We start from the raw sequence: 12,710 nt of genomic DNA on the forward strand, positions 1-12,710 counted from the left end.
ATAAAGACTTCTTGGTAACACTTTATAATAACACTCAGTTATAAGACCTGTATAGGGTATTTGTAGATAATGAAATAATCATGAGATGAGAGGTTAGATGAGGTCTAGTCTGACTCACAGGATGTGCCGTTGGCCGACTATTTCCGAGACGCTACGAGATGAATGGAGTGAGACGTAACGTTGCTTATACCAGTAAACGTAGATGAGGCTTGTTTGATTGAGCAGCAGATTTGCCATGTTTAGGGTTGAGTTTTCAGGACATCGCCTCCCATTCATTTTGAATGACGTGTGTAGAGTCTTCAGTGAGGACATCTCCTCCTGTTCATTTTCCCACCTGTCGTCCCTCTTCCTATATCCAGACTCTTTGCCATCGCTGCATCTTGGACTCAGCGCCGTCCAGGATGATGTGATTGGTTTAGAAATACAGAAATACAAACAAACTCCTGCTTTCTTTTCTCCCTCTATAGTGGAATGATAATAGGTTCAGCCAGACCTCTCTAACATATTGCAGGGCTATGCCAGACTCACTAGACGAGATGAGAAAAGGAGAAAATAAACCTTTATTGTCCCCGAGAGGTTAAACTGTTTCCTTGTCCACCACACCACATGGCAACGAATAGGGCGACAGTGGCTCAGGAGGTAGAACTGTCGTATGGTAATCGGGAGGTTCACTGGTTAGATTCCGGCTCCTCCTCCTCGCAGCGTGTCGAAGTGTCCTTGAGCAAGACGCTTAACCCCTAACTGCTCCCGATGAGCAGGTTGGCACCTTGCATGCTCGGTCACCTCCGCCGTCTGTGTGTGAATGGGTGAATAAAATGAACGATTGAATTGAATGAAGTAATAAAGGCTTGTGTTTATTTCCTCAAGGCTGTCATGGCGAGCGACTTCGCCATCTCCCGTTTCAAACACCTGAAGAAGCTGCTGCTGGTCCACGGACACTGGTGCCACGCCCGGCTGGCCAGCATGACCATGTACTTCTTCTATAAGAACGTGGTGAGTCTCCTCCTGTCTACGTTAGAGCTGTGTACTGTGTATGAATAATAATTTTTATGTCGCAAACCGTCACCGGGGAACACTTCGTCCACCGAATACAACAAGTGTACAGGGAATGTCAACACAGTGACAGGTGACGATGGGGTCGCGTAGAGTTCAGAGGGACACGTACGACGAGTTGGATGTGATCATCAACTGAACCTGTTAAGCTGTCCCTATTTTCAGAGATTTCGCCCTAAAGGTACATGCCTAAGTAAATGGAAAATTTCTCCACTTCTACAAGGTCAATTTGCATGTTCTTGGTATCTAGGAACATCTAGGGACCTGGGGGTATGTATTCCGAGTGTCAGAAATACTGTGTCTGTTACTAGGCTTGAGTAAATTGTAATGAAAAAAAGGAGAATATAAATGATGATATTTTTTTGCATCTGTGCCGGTGAATAACACCATGTTAGAATTGTAACAAAGAGATTTCTTTTCCATGAACTCATTCACCACCTTATTGAGATCAAGTGTACAAAAAAATCTAAGCAAATTAATAAATAATAAATGATAAATGATGATCGATTTTAATTATAAATTCATATTTGACCTTGAACTTGACCTTGACCTTATTATGGCCAAATCATACATCTATGGATAGGGAAAAGGCTCCTCTTTCCAAGGGCAGGGTTAAATCTGGGTTTAGTCATTTCCTCACGGTTTTACGATAAAAGAGATATAATTAGCATTTTTTTCGATAAATTCTTATTTTGGGTAAATCTTACAAAACATCGGTAACAATGAAAATATACACTTTGTTTTTTCATATCCATTTTTCAAAGCATCTACAAATGTATTACTACACATTAAACAACATTATTTAATGATGAACAAATCAAGTACAAACAATGTTGATAACGAGTTATAAATAATGTAGAACTAATTTGTAAATGTTATAGAAAATATAGTTATAAATGATTTAATAATAATTTACGAATGTATATAAATGATTTGTTCATGATTAGTTAATTATCTACAAATACCTTATAAAGGTCTTATTATAAAGTGTTACCGACTTCTTCTAAGTCCAGTTTAATCTTTTTAATCTTAAATAACTCCATTGTTGACAGAAAATGGTTAAGTCACAGAGCTGTCCTGTTGCTTTGCTCAGCATAATGAATTGTTGCAATGAACATGGGCCTTGTTCTTTCACCTGGACCTGAGTGTAATGTGTTGCACATGCCTGGGGACCACGCTGTTCTGTTTACAACTGTAATCCATAGATTTATATGAACATGTCGCCCTTTGAAGTAAATGTTGTAATAACCGCAAGTCCTTGTGATATTTAAAACTGGAAATATGTGTTTGCAAGCTGTATGTAATGATTTTAAGTTTAACATACGATGGGGCTGTATGGCTTCCTAGTTGCGAGCTCCTAATGGTATAGGAGAGAGTAGGAAGTGTATTGAGAGCAGAAGAAATAAATTGTAGTTTTTTTTTTTTTTGTGGGTTATGTTGACAAAAACATTTATATACTGGCCTTATCCTCTTATTGTTTATACAGAAACACAAATGTGTGTGCGTGTGTGGGTGTGTATGTGTGCATGTATGTGTGCATCAGTGGCGTCGTTTCAGTAAAAGGCAAGGTATGGCGAGGAGGGAGGGGGGGGGGGTTAAGGGGGGTCCCCCCCCCTTGGTGGATTTTTTGGCCAAATCAGTTGTGCAATAGTCACTTTTGGTGAGTTGTTTCTATACAATTCAGTTATATGACATTTAGGTATGACACAGGACTACACAAGCATTTTTAGTATAGACATGTGTCAACAGACTAAAGCAGGGAACCACAATATTTTGCATACGAATTATGCAGAATGTAATATCATAACTGTCTATTACTTTTCTTGCAATTGAGCCAATTTTCCTTAGGTACGGTTTTGAGGTGTGTGTTCAACAGAATGTAGTATCAAAAACACATTCACAAAAAGTATTGGTTACTGAATGCTGAACTGCACTGTTATAATCACTAAGCCATTGTAAGACCTAACCTGTGTCCCTGTATCACTTGTCTCTGCTGCCCTTTGATTAAAAAACGTCCCTATGTCCATTTTCCTTTTTTTTGGGGCATATTTCAGTTAGTCACAGTAAAAGTCACCTAGTAAAAGTGAGATAATTGACAATATCAAAACATGCTAGGGCTGTACCGAATAGTTCGAAGCTTCGTTTATAATGTTGACATTCGAATTCTAAATCAACATAAAAAATTGTAATACATTTTTTTTGCCAAGGTATGGCGAGTGGCATACCTTGCCATACCAGAACGACGCCCCTGGTGTGCATGCACACACGTGTTTGCATATGTGCATGCATTTTTGTGTATGTTTAGGTGTGTGTGTGTGTGCGTGTATTTGTAATATGTATTTGTAATTATACTGTACTATACTGTATGTGGACATAAATAAATGTCCCTTTTTACTTTTATTGACTTGGTTTTGTTTGTTTGTTTTAATCTCAACACCATTTGTAAATGAGCAGATACCCCTCAGTGCATCTCTGAGGCTTAAATAAAGAATGAAATTATTGGTCAAAAACTAGACTTGCAAAGATAAACCCTGGCATGGATCCCATAATATTATGTGACCGGTGCCACCAAGCCCCAGGTTCAATTATCCATATGTTTTGGCATTGTCCAGCACTGGCCCCTTTCTGGAGGTCCATTTTTAAATCCTACTCTGATATTTTTGCTGTGAATGTTGACCCATGTCCTCATTGCATTATTTGGCCTAACACCGGAGAACGTCGCTATATCTACTGGGCAATCTAATGCCATCTAATGCCACTTCGTTCATTGCTAGACGCCTCATTCTACTCAATCGGAAGGTAGCCACTCCCCCCTCACATTTGCATTGGATGAGGGATGTTATGTCTTTTATACATAATGAGAAAATTAGATTCACAACACGAGGCCACACAAATATGGCAGCCCTTCCTACTTTATTTCAAAACTCATATGACTTAAGTCTCCCCCCCTTCCAACCCCCTGATCCCATGGCCCCCTTCCTCCATCTACCTTTTCTGGTATTGCTTGACCATGGCTGGCTGAAGAAATAGCATAATGTGATGGTTTTACTACCGCTGAGGGTGTCAATTTAACTTTTTATTTAACTTATTATTTGGAAAACATACAATTAGAATAGAATGTACTATTTATCTTATTTTATTATTATTATGATTTATTTATCTTTTTTATGTGTATGTATGTGTGTATATGTTTGTACTATTGTTACTTGTCGGGCGGGTGGGTGGATGCTTTATTTTAAACAAATTAATAACACGTCAACTTTATAAGGAACGGCAAAGGGGGGAAAAGGAAAATAAAGGGGAATAGTTCATTCATGGACATCTTGTTGCTATTTGTGAACACATTTCACAATATTGACCCTCATGTCACAACTTGTTGTAATTTGATATGTTATCAATAAAAAGAGATTATATATAAAAAAAAAAAAAAAAAATCCCCCTCCTGTACAGGAATTAATCTAAAAAAAAAGAAACACTGGACTCTGCACCAGGTCAGACACCAGAGGTGACTGCATGGTCCAACATAGACTGACCACGTTTGGCCAAAACGTCCTGTCCATAAAAGGCAGTCAAACATGGAACAGTCTCTCCATTTCCATAAGGGAAAGCCCCACCCTTGCTTCTTTAAAAAAAAATGGCTGAAGACCAACCAGTCATGTGAACACATGTGACATATCTCTAGCCACTAGTATTTCTGTGTATTGCTGTTACGTATTTGTAATTTTTTTGCTGTTTTTATGTGTCCGGTTTTTATGTATTTGTACATTTCTTACTGTTTCTATGAGTCTTGTTTTTATGTTTGGGGACAACGGATGGTTAATTTGCCTCGTGCTAAATCAGAAAAACTTTACACTCCACAGTGTTCATTCATTTTGCATTGTCTCGTCCAAAAAAATTAAAAAAAGAAAAGAAAAAAAATGAATGGAGGTAAAAAAAAACTAAAACACATCCATGTGTGTGTGTGTGTGTGTGTGTGTGTGTGTGTGTGTGTGTGTGTGTGTGTGTGTGTGTGTGTGTGTGTGTATGTGTGTGTGTTTAGAGCTTGAAGAAAAAGCAGCCCTTGGCACAGATGGTCTGCATGTAGGATGCCTTCCACTTCCTCATGGCGACATATGTTGTCTTTTCCAGGGCGGGCGGATGAACCCGTTTAGAAGAATAGGTATTGGTTGATACAAACACATCACTTAGTGAAGGAAATGGACTCAGTCATGTAAATAAACCAACGCATCCTCACGCTAGTTGTGTTGACACATTTGACCAAATTGACAAAGACTAAAAATAAAGACATTTATTGCATATTTTAATAAAAAAATTCGTTCGTTTTGTAAGTACACCATATTGTTTTTGTTTCTTTCCAGTCTATTTTTTTTCTGTTAACTCAAAATGTTCCACTCCTAGTTTTAGTTTTTAGTTTAGTTTTAGTTAACTATAATAATCTTACTCTCTAGATATAAATGTGACTGTGAAAAGGAAATAGTTTGATAGTCAGACAGTAGACTGTACTGTATATCTGTATGTCGTATATGTCATAAATGTTATGATGAATTGAAAATGGGGGACCCTGATGTAAACAAGACGAAAGTCTTTCTCTGGTCTGCATCCCCTTAACAATTGTGTGTATTGAGCCGTACTGTATTGTACCCATTCTGCAATCTGTTCATACAATTTTCAATCAATCAATCAATCAATCAGACAGTCAGCACAGTAGACTGTCAGCACAGTAGACAGTCAGCACAGCAAGGCTAACACATTATTTAACCACCAGGTGCGGACCTCCTCCCTATAGGCCGCCTCATGGTTGTTTTCAGTGGTGGGCCTCATCAAAAACAACGATGAGTCGGCTTATTGGGAGGAGGTCCAGCACCTGGCGGCGTGGTGCGTCGACAACAACCTGGGGATCAACACTGAGAAAACCATGGAGCTCATCGTGGATTCGGGAAGACTAGAGCTGGCGTGCACGCCCCCGTCCATATCAACGGGACGGAGGTCAAGCGTGTCTCTAGCTTCAAATTCCTGGGAGTCCACATCTCCGAGGACCTCTCTTCTCCTCAACATCTCAGCACTGGTAAGTAAGCAAGAAAGTAAGTAAACTTTATTTTTATAGCGCCCTTCTCAGCACGAGTGCACAGAGTGCTTCACAGCATTTTAAAAACATCAGTAAAAATACAAGAAATATGAAGAGAAGAAAAAAAACATTAAAATGAGCTAAAACACCAGAATAGACAACAAAAAAAGCCTGCCTGTAGAAGTAGGTTTTTAGCTGCCTTTTGAAAATGAGCTCTGAGGGAGCGGTTTTCAGAGTTAAAGGGAGGGCAGGGCGTTCCAGAGCCTTGGGGCAGTCACCGCAAAAGCTCGGCCCCCTTTTGTCTTTTGTCTGGAAAAGGGAAGCAGGGAAGCAAGGATGGGGGTGATGTGGTCAAGAAGGTGATGTGGTCAAGAAGGCGATGTGGTCAAGAAGGCGATGTGGTCAAGAAGGCGATGTGGTCAAGAAGGCGATGTGGTCAAGAAGGCTCACCAGCGCCTCTTCTTCCTGAGGAGACGGAGGAAAGCCCACCTGTCCCCTCAGATTCTGGTGGCTGCTGGCCAGTGACTACTACCATACTGTCTTTACACCTGTATCACTGTACATATTATACAACAACTCCGTACATACATCTCATTAGCACTACACTCTCAGTAGTACTAATTTGTATATTTTGTACCCAGCTGAATCACCTCTACATTGCATATGGCTGTTGCACTTTACTGCTATACATTTGCACTGTGGTTGTACTGTACTTGTGCTATATAATGACTCCTGATTTCAATCTAATCTAATTGATTTGAAAATCTGCCTTTTTTCTCTCCAGTGGAAAATGACAACTACAGTACACTTTATTGTGCCCCACTAATGTCCAAGTCCTCATCTGAAAGTTTTCAGCGCTCACCCGTACACGGTAGTTATGCTAACGCTCAACGAATCTGTTTATCTCACATTTTGACTCCATGCCTGCTGACAGAGCACATCTCCTGGGCAGCGAGCGCAGCACGTGTGTTTCCGTCACATACGTGTAACAAGGGAGTGGTCTGACGTGTAACAGGGGAGTGGTCTGACGTGTAACACAGGGGAGTGGTCTGATGTGTAACAGGGGAGTGGTCTGACGTGTAACACAGGGGAGTGGTCTGATGTGTAACAGGGGAGTGGTCTGATGTGTAACACAGGGGAGTGGTCTGACGTGTAACACAGGGGAGTGGTCTGATGTGTAACAGGGGAGTGGTCTGACGTGTAACACAGGGGAGTGGTCTGATGTGTAACAGGGGAGTGGTCTGATGTGTAACAGGGGAGTGGTCTGACGTGTAACAGGGGAGTGGTCTGATGTGTAACAGGGGAGTGGTCTGACGTGTAACACAGGGGAGTGGTCTGATGTGTAACAGGGGAGTGGTCTGATGTGTAACAGGGGAGTGGTCTGACGTGTAACAGGGGAGTGGTCTGATGTGTAACAGGGGAGTGGTCTGAGGTGTAACAGGGGAGTGGTCTGAGGTGTAACAGGGGAGTGGTCTGATGCGTAACAGGGGAGTGGTCTGATGCGTAACAGGGGAGTGGTATTTTTTTTTTACGATTTTATTTATAGTATTTTCAGCTTTTTTGGTCAAGGCAGGACCGACAGCGCAGGAGAAGAGGGGAAGACATGCGGCACATGGCCACCGGGTCGGGGAATCGAACCTGGGGCGACTGCTTTGCGACTCAGCGCGCTATGTGGTGTGCTACTGGAGCGCCCCAACAGGGGAGAGGTCTGACGTGTGCCTGATGTGTGTCTGTGTGACACACTCACCATCTCACCCTGTGCTAGTCAACCCTGTGGCTAGGCGGGCTAGCACTCACACTGCACATCAGCTGTGAGACTGGATGACACACACACACACACACACACACACACACACACACACACACACACACACACACACACACACACACACACACACACACACACACACACACACACACACACACACACACACACACACACACACACACACACACACACACACACACACATTTCCACACATCCCCACCAATCGGAGCAAACGTCTGTGAATCCCTAATTACTTCAGTGACATGGAAACATTACAAAGTAGGAAGCATCTGCACCCCCCATCCCGCCCCCCCCCCCCCCCTCCTCCTACATCTCCACGCACTAATGCCGTTGTGAACAGAGGGAGAAAGAGGAATATAAGGGCCAATTTAGCACAAAACATCTGTCTATTGTGCTGTGATTATTATACAGAGCACACTCTGGCTCCGCGCATCTGCTGTCGGCCGGGAAACAGCATGGAGGCTGTGTGTAGCCTACTTCTATTCTTGCCAACAACTCTGGAAAACGCCTCGGTTCTGTGCAGTGGTAGAGTAGGTAAACATAGGAAATAGGGTGATAGTACTGTTTCACTGTGACTCCTTTTCAAGGTCCAGTTGGTAAAACACCAACTTGTAAATCAAATAAAATCAAATCAAATTGATTTGTAAGGCCCGACAACACACGTTAATGTCCCCATGGGCCGGACCGACAAGTCAAGAAGAAACAATATCACAATAAGTCAAGAACAAAACAAGAACACCATAAAGTCCAAAATGTATAAATGCAAAATAAAATACAACACTCCCAGACAGACCCCACGCGAAGGTAAGGAAAAACTCACTAAAACCTAGCAAAAGAAAAAAATGCACCACAGGCAATGTGGAGGAGAGAAACCTTAGAAGGGCCATTCAGGGGGGGATCTCCCTTCTTAGATGTCGGTGATAGTAGTGTTGCAGTAAAAACAGGCGAACAGTTGGTAGGCATGCACTCATATGCATAGTGAAACGCAGATAAGTGCATGCGATAGCAACTGAACATTTTGAAAGATTAAAGATAGAGCTGATAGCGATAGCAACTGAACATTTTGAAAAATTAAAGATAGTGTTTGTGTTAATGTATTTCTCTTTTTTTTATCCACTTTTTCTCCCATCCCAATTTCGTATTTCCAATTCTTCCCTCCCCTGTCTTGAATGTTGCTAGACTATGCCTCCCACTGGTCGGCTGTAGTGAGGATAGAAGCCTTGCATCACGTGTCCCCTCCGGTACACGAGGAGGCAGCCTGTCGCATCTTTTCACCGCAGCAGCTCGAACTCTCAGTGGCGAGGAGTAACGCGTGGGAGGCTCACGCTGCCCCCGCTACTTCCTGTTCCGGCGTCACCCAACCGACCTGTAGGAGTCGCTGTCCACAACGTCCAATCCCCACCCACCGGCTTTCCCACCCTCTAACACTTGCCAATTGTGTTAGTATGAAAGACCGGCCAAGCCGGTAGCAACGCCGAGCACCCAGCATCTCCTGCGTTAGTGGCGAGTGCCACTCAGCCGCCCCATGTTGATGCATTTCTCATAGTATCATCAGCGTATAGTGATAGTTGTTTTGCACATAGCAACCACTGTCTCCCCTGACATGGAGGAGAAATGGGCATTTTATACATGTGTATAGAATGTGTGAAAAGCCTCTATACTGTACAGTACAGTTGTAAAGTTGACCTGTGCACAGTGAAAGATGGAAATGTGGCAACGCGTCACTTTTTTTTTTTTTTTTTTACACGTTAGTGCTTTTTCAGGTCGTTTTGTAGTAAAGTGTTCACTGTTACTGTATTTCACAGAAACTAATTGTTGGGAAGAAAAAGAGCTGTTAAGACACAATCGTGCACATGCTTACTCACCGTACGCGCACGCAAACACACACACACACATACATACATACACAAACACACACACACACACAAACACACATTTTTAGACTCCCTGCTATGTAAGAGACCAGTGGTCCACTTAACAGAAGACAGAGCTATCATCCCCAACTTGAGCACTCTCTCTGCCTCCCTATTGGCCGAGACAGAGCTATCATCCCCAACTTGAGCACTCTCTCTGCCTCCCTATTGGCCGAGACAGACCCATTTCCCTCCTGTCCGCTCTTGACATCCAATCACACGTTGCTCAGTCCTCTGCGTTGCCAGGTTGGAGGAGTGTAAAGACCACTCAGGGTTATTCCAGTGTCTCTACGGCGTCTTAGGGACCTCGCTCTGTCAATTCCAACTTTCCCCTTTTTCCAAACACCTCCCTACTGTTTCAAGATACCGGTCTGTTCGGATTCCAGTTCCGTTCCGCCCAGATTCCATGAATCACAATGGGAAATTGACTTTCACAATTGCATGCGATCTCCGGCCTTTACATTCTTGTCCCACTGGTTCACGGTGGGTGGCTGGGAGTTGGGTGGGGTGGGTGCACTGTCAAGCATTAACTGCACATTAGTCATAGTAATAACCACACTCCTTTCTGCACATTAACTTTTCAGCCTTTTTTCAACATCAAATATTTAAAAGCATCCTTTTATGCAACACTGGTCAGGTCGAGGAGAGAATGGAAGGGGGTCGCTTGGTTTTGTTTGGTTGGGGAGGAATGGATTGGAAGTAGCTTTGGTAGTTTGGTTTGGTTGGGGAGGAATGGATTGGAAGTAGCAGGGTGGTTTGGTTTGGTTTGGTTGGGGAGGAATGGATTGGAAGTAGCTGTGTGGTTTGGTTTGGTTTGGTTGGGGAGGAATGGATTGGAAGTAGCAGGGTGGTTTGGTTTGGTTAGGGGGGAATGGATTGGAAGTAGCAGGGTGGTTTGGTTTGGTTAGGGGGGAATGGATTGGAAGTAGCAGGGTGGTTTGGTTTGGTTAGGGGGGAATGGATTGGAAGTAGCAGGGTGGTTTGGTTTGGTTAGGGGGGAATGGATTGGAAGTAGCAGGGTGGTTTGGTTTGGTTGGGGAGGAATGGATTGGAAGTAGCAGGGTGGTTTGGTTTGGTTAGGGGGGAATGGATTGGAAGTAGCAGGGTGGTCTGGTTGCAGTTTGTCCATTGGGGCGACGGAGAGAGAATACAGAGTGAAGTCGAGACACGGATGGGCGGATCTGTCTCTCTCTCTCTTTCTCTCGGTTTTCTCCTGCCGTCTTTCATGCAGCAGGTCCCCTGGAGCCTGGAGCCAGAGTCCAGAGAATGCCTGAATATACACGGGTCTTCGCCTTAATGTCCCCCGGGTGCCTCCGCTTAGCTTTGAGCCGAGCCAAGCCCCGTCCCAGGCAGCAGCAGCAGCAGCCCACCCCGGCCAGGCAGCCGAGCAGCAGCCAGGGAGCTCAGACCCACTACATCCACTCTGCCTCTCCATCCATTATGCAGAGAACTGGCCCCAGCTGCAACCATCGCTTCACCCTCTCATTCAGCCATTCACTTGCTCGCCCACTCGCTCTCTCTCTCGCATCTAGTTGTTCACTCACACTTTCAATCCGTCGATCACTCAAGAGCACCACATTCGGCACTCATGAATAAACATGCAGAGCTCCCGGTACTCCAGCCCCCCCCCCACCCCCTTCCTTCCTGCTTTCGCCAATGACCAGCATACAAAACAACAGACTGTAACAACAGCCAGTCACACAACACAAACGTTAACCCCTCACGCATTCTGTCAATGAAGTGATTAAGGTTGAATTGAGTTTTAATTGAATTTAGATACATCTTCATAATTGCTGACAATCATTACACAAGATATTTACAAGTCATTATTATGAAATATTACAATTGGAATTTACAGGAACTTTGTACAAAATACTCCGATGCCTTGATCGCGGGGGGTCCTCGTAAAGTCATTTCTGGAGAACGAAGACGTTAGACCCGAGAGCGACTGATGTTGTTGAGTCTGGAAGTGCTTATCTTTCGGCAAGTAGATGCTTTTAAGAGTCCGTTAAAAAGAAAATAAGAGATAAAACTCCAAAAAGTACAGGGTCAGAAAAATTGTGAATCGTGTTGTTTTTTTCCCCTCGATGACATTTTTTTTTCTTTTTCTTAACTCGACGGAACATTGTACCTGTCAGTCAACTGCAAAAACAACAATAGAGACCCGTTTAAATAGAGTAAATCCATTATATTTACATGTATAATGAGTACTGATTTATAAAAATGGATCTTGTCCTTTTCTTCAAACATGATTTAACTTTTATCTACAATTTTCAAAACAGAAAAACCTAATCACAATGAAACGCACCGTAGTCCTATCATTCAATTCTACTGATAATGATGATTGTGGATTATCATATTTATGCAGCAACTTTCATTGCAATGAAAGGGCTTAAACTCAAACACATCTATCAGCAATGTCATACACCCACTTAGTTCACATTAAAGCCATTCTATGCCTTTGACGCTCCTCACACAACGGCAGAAAGCAGGTAGGGGTCAAGGGTCAATGTTCTCTCTTTTTAATTTTTATTACTCTTTTTTTCTGTAACCAGGGCATGTTGAAATGGACGGGAAACTGGCAGCAGCACGATAGAAGCAGAACATAAACTTGGCCAAAGCATCAGCGTGTCTCTGTAGTCCCGCTGCTCCACTGCACACTGTGATGGGACCTTCAGCAACCAAACTAGGACCTCTGTATGAGGTCAGACCGCCCCCCCCCCCCCCCCCCAAAAATTATAATAAAAAATTATAAAAAAAAAAATAATAATAATAAAAAAAAAGGAAAGCTTGCTCTATTCGTCTGTCATCAGCACCACTGAAGAAGACCCACAGGAATGTCTCTACTGACCACCTGCTTGTCACAGACTGGAGATAACCAGTACCCACC

Source organism: Notolepis coatsorum (genome assembly GCF_963971535.1).
Source record: "Notolepis coatsorum genome assembly, chromosome: 16".
Classification (NCBI taxonomy): Eukaryota; Metazoa; Chordata; class Actinopteri; order Aulopiformes; family Paralepididae; genus Notolepis; species Notolepis coatsorum.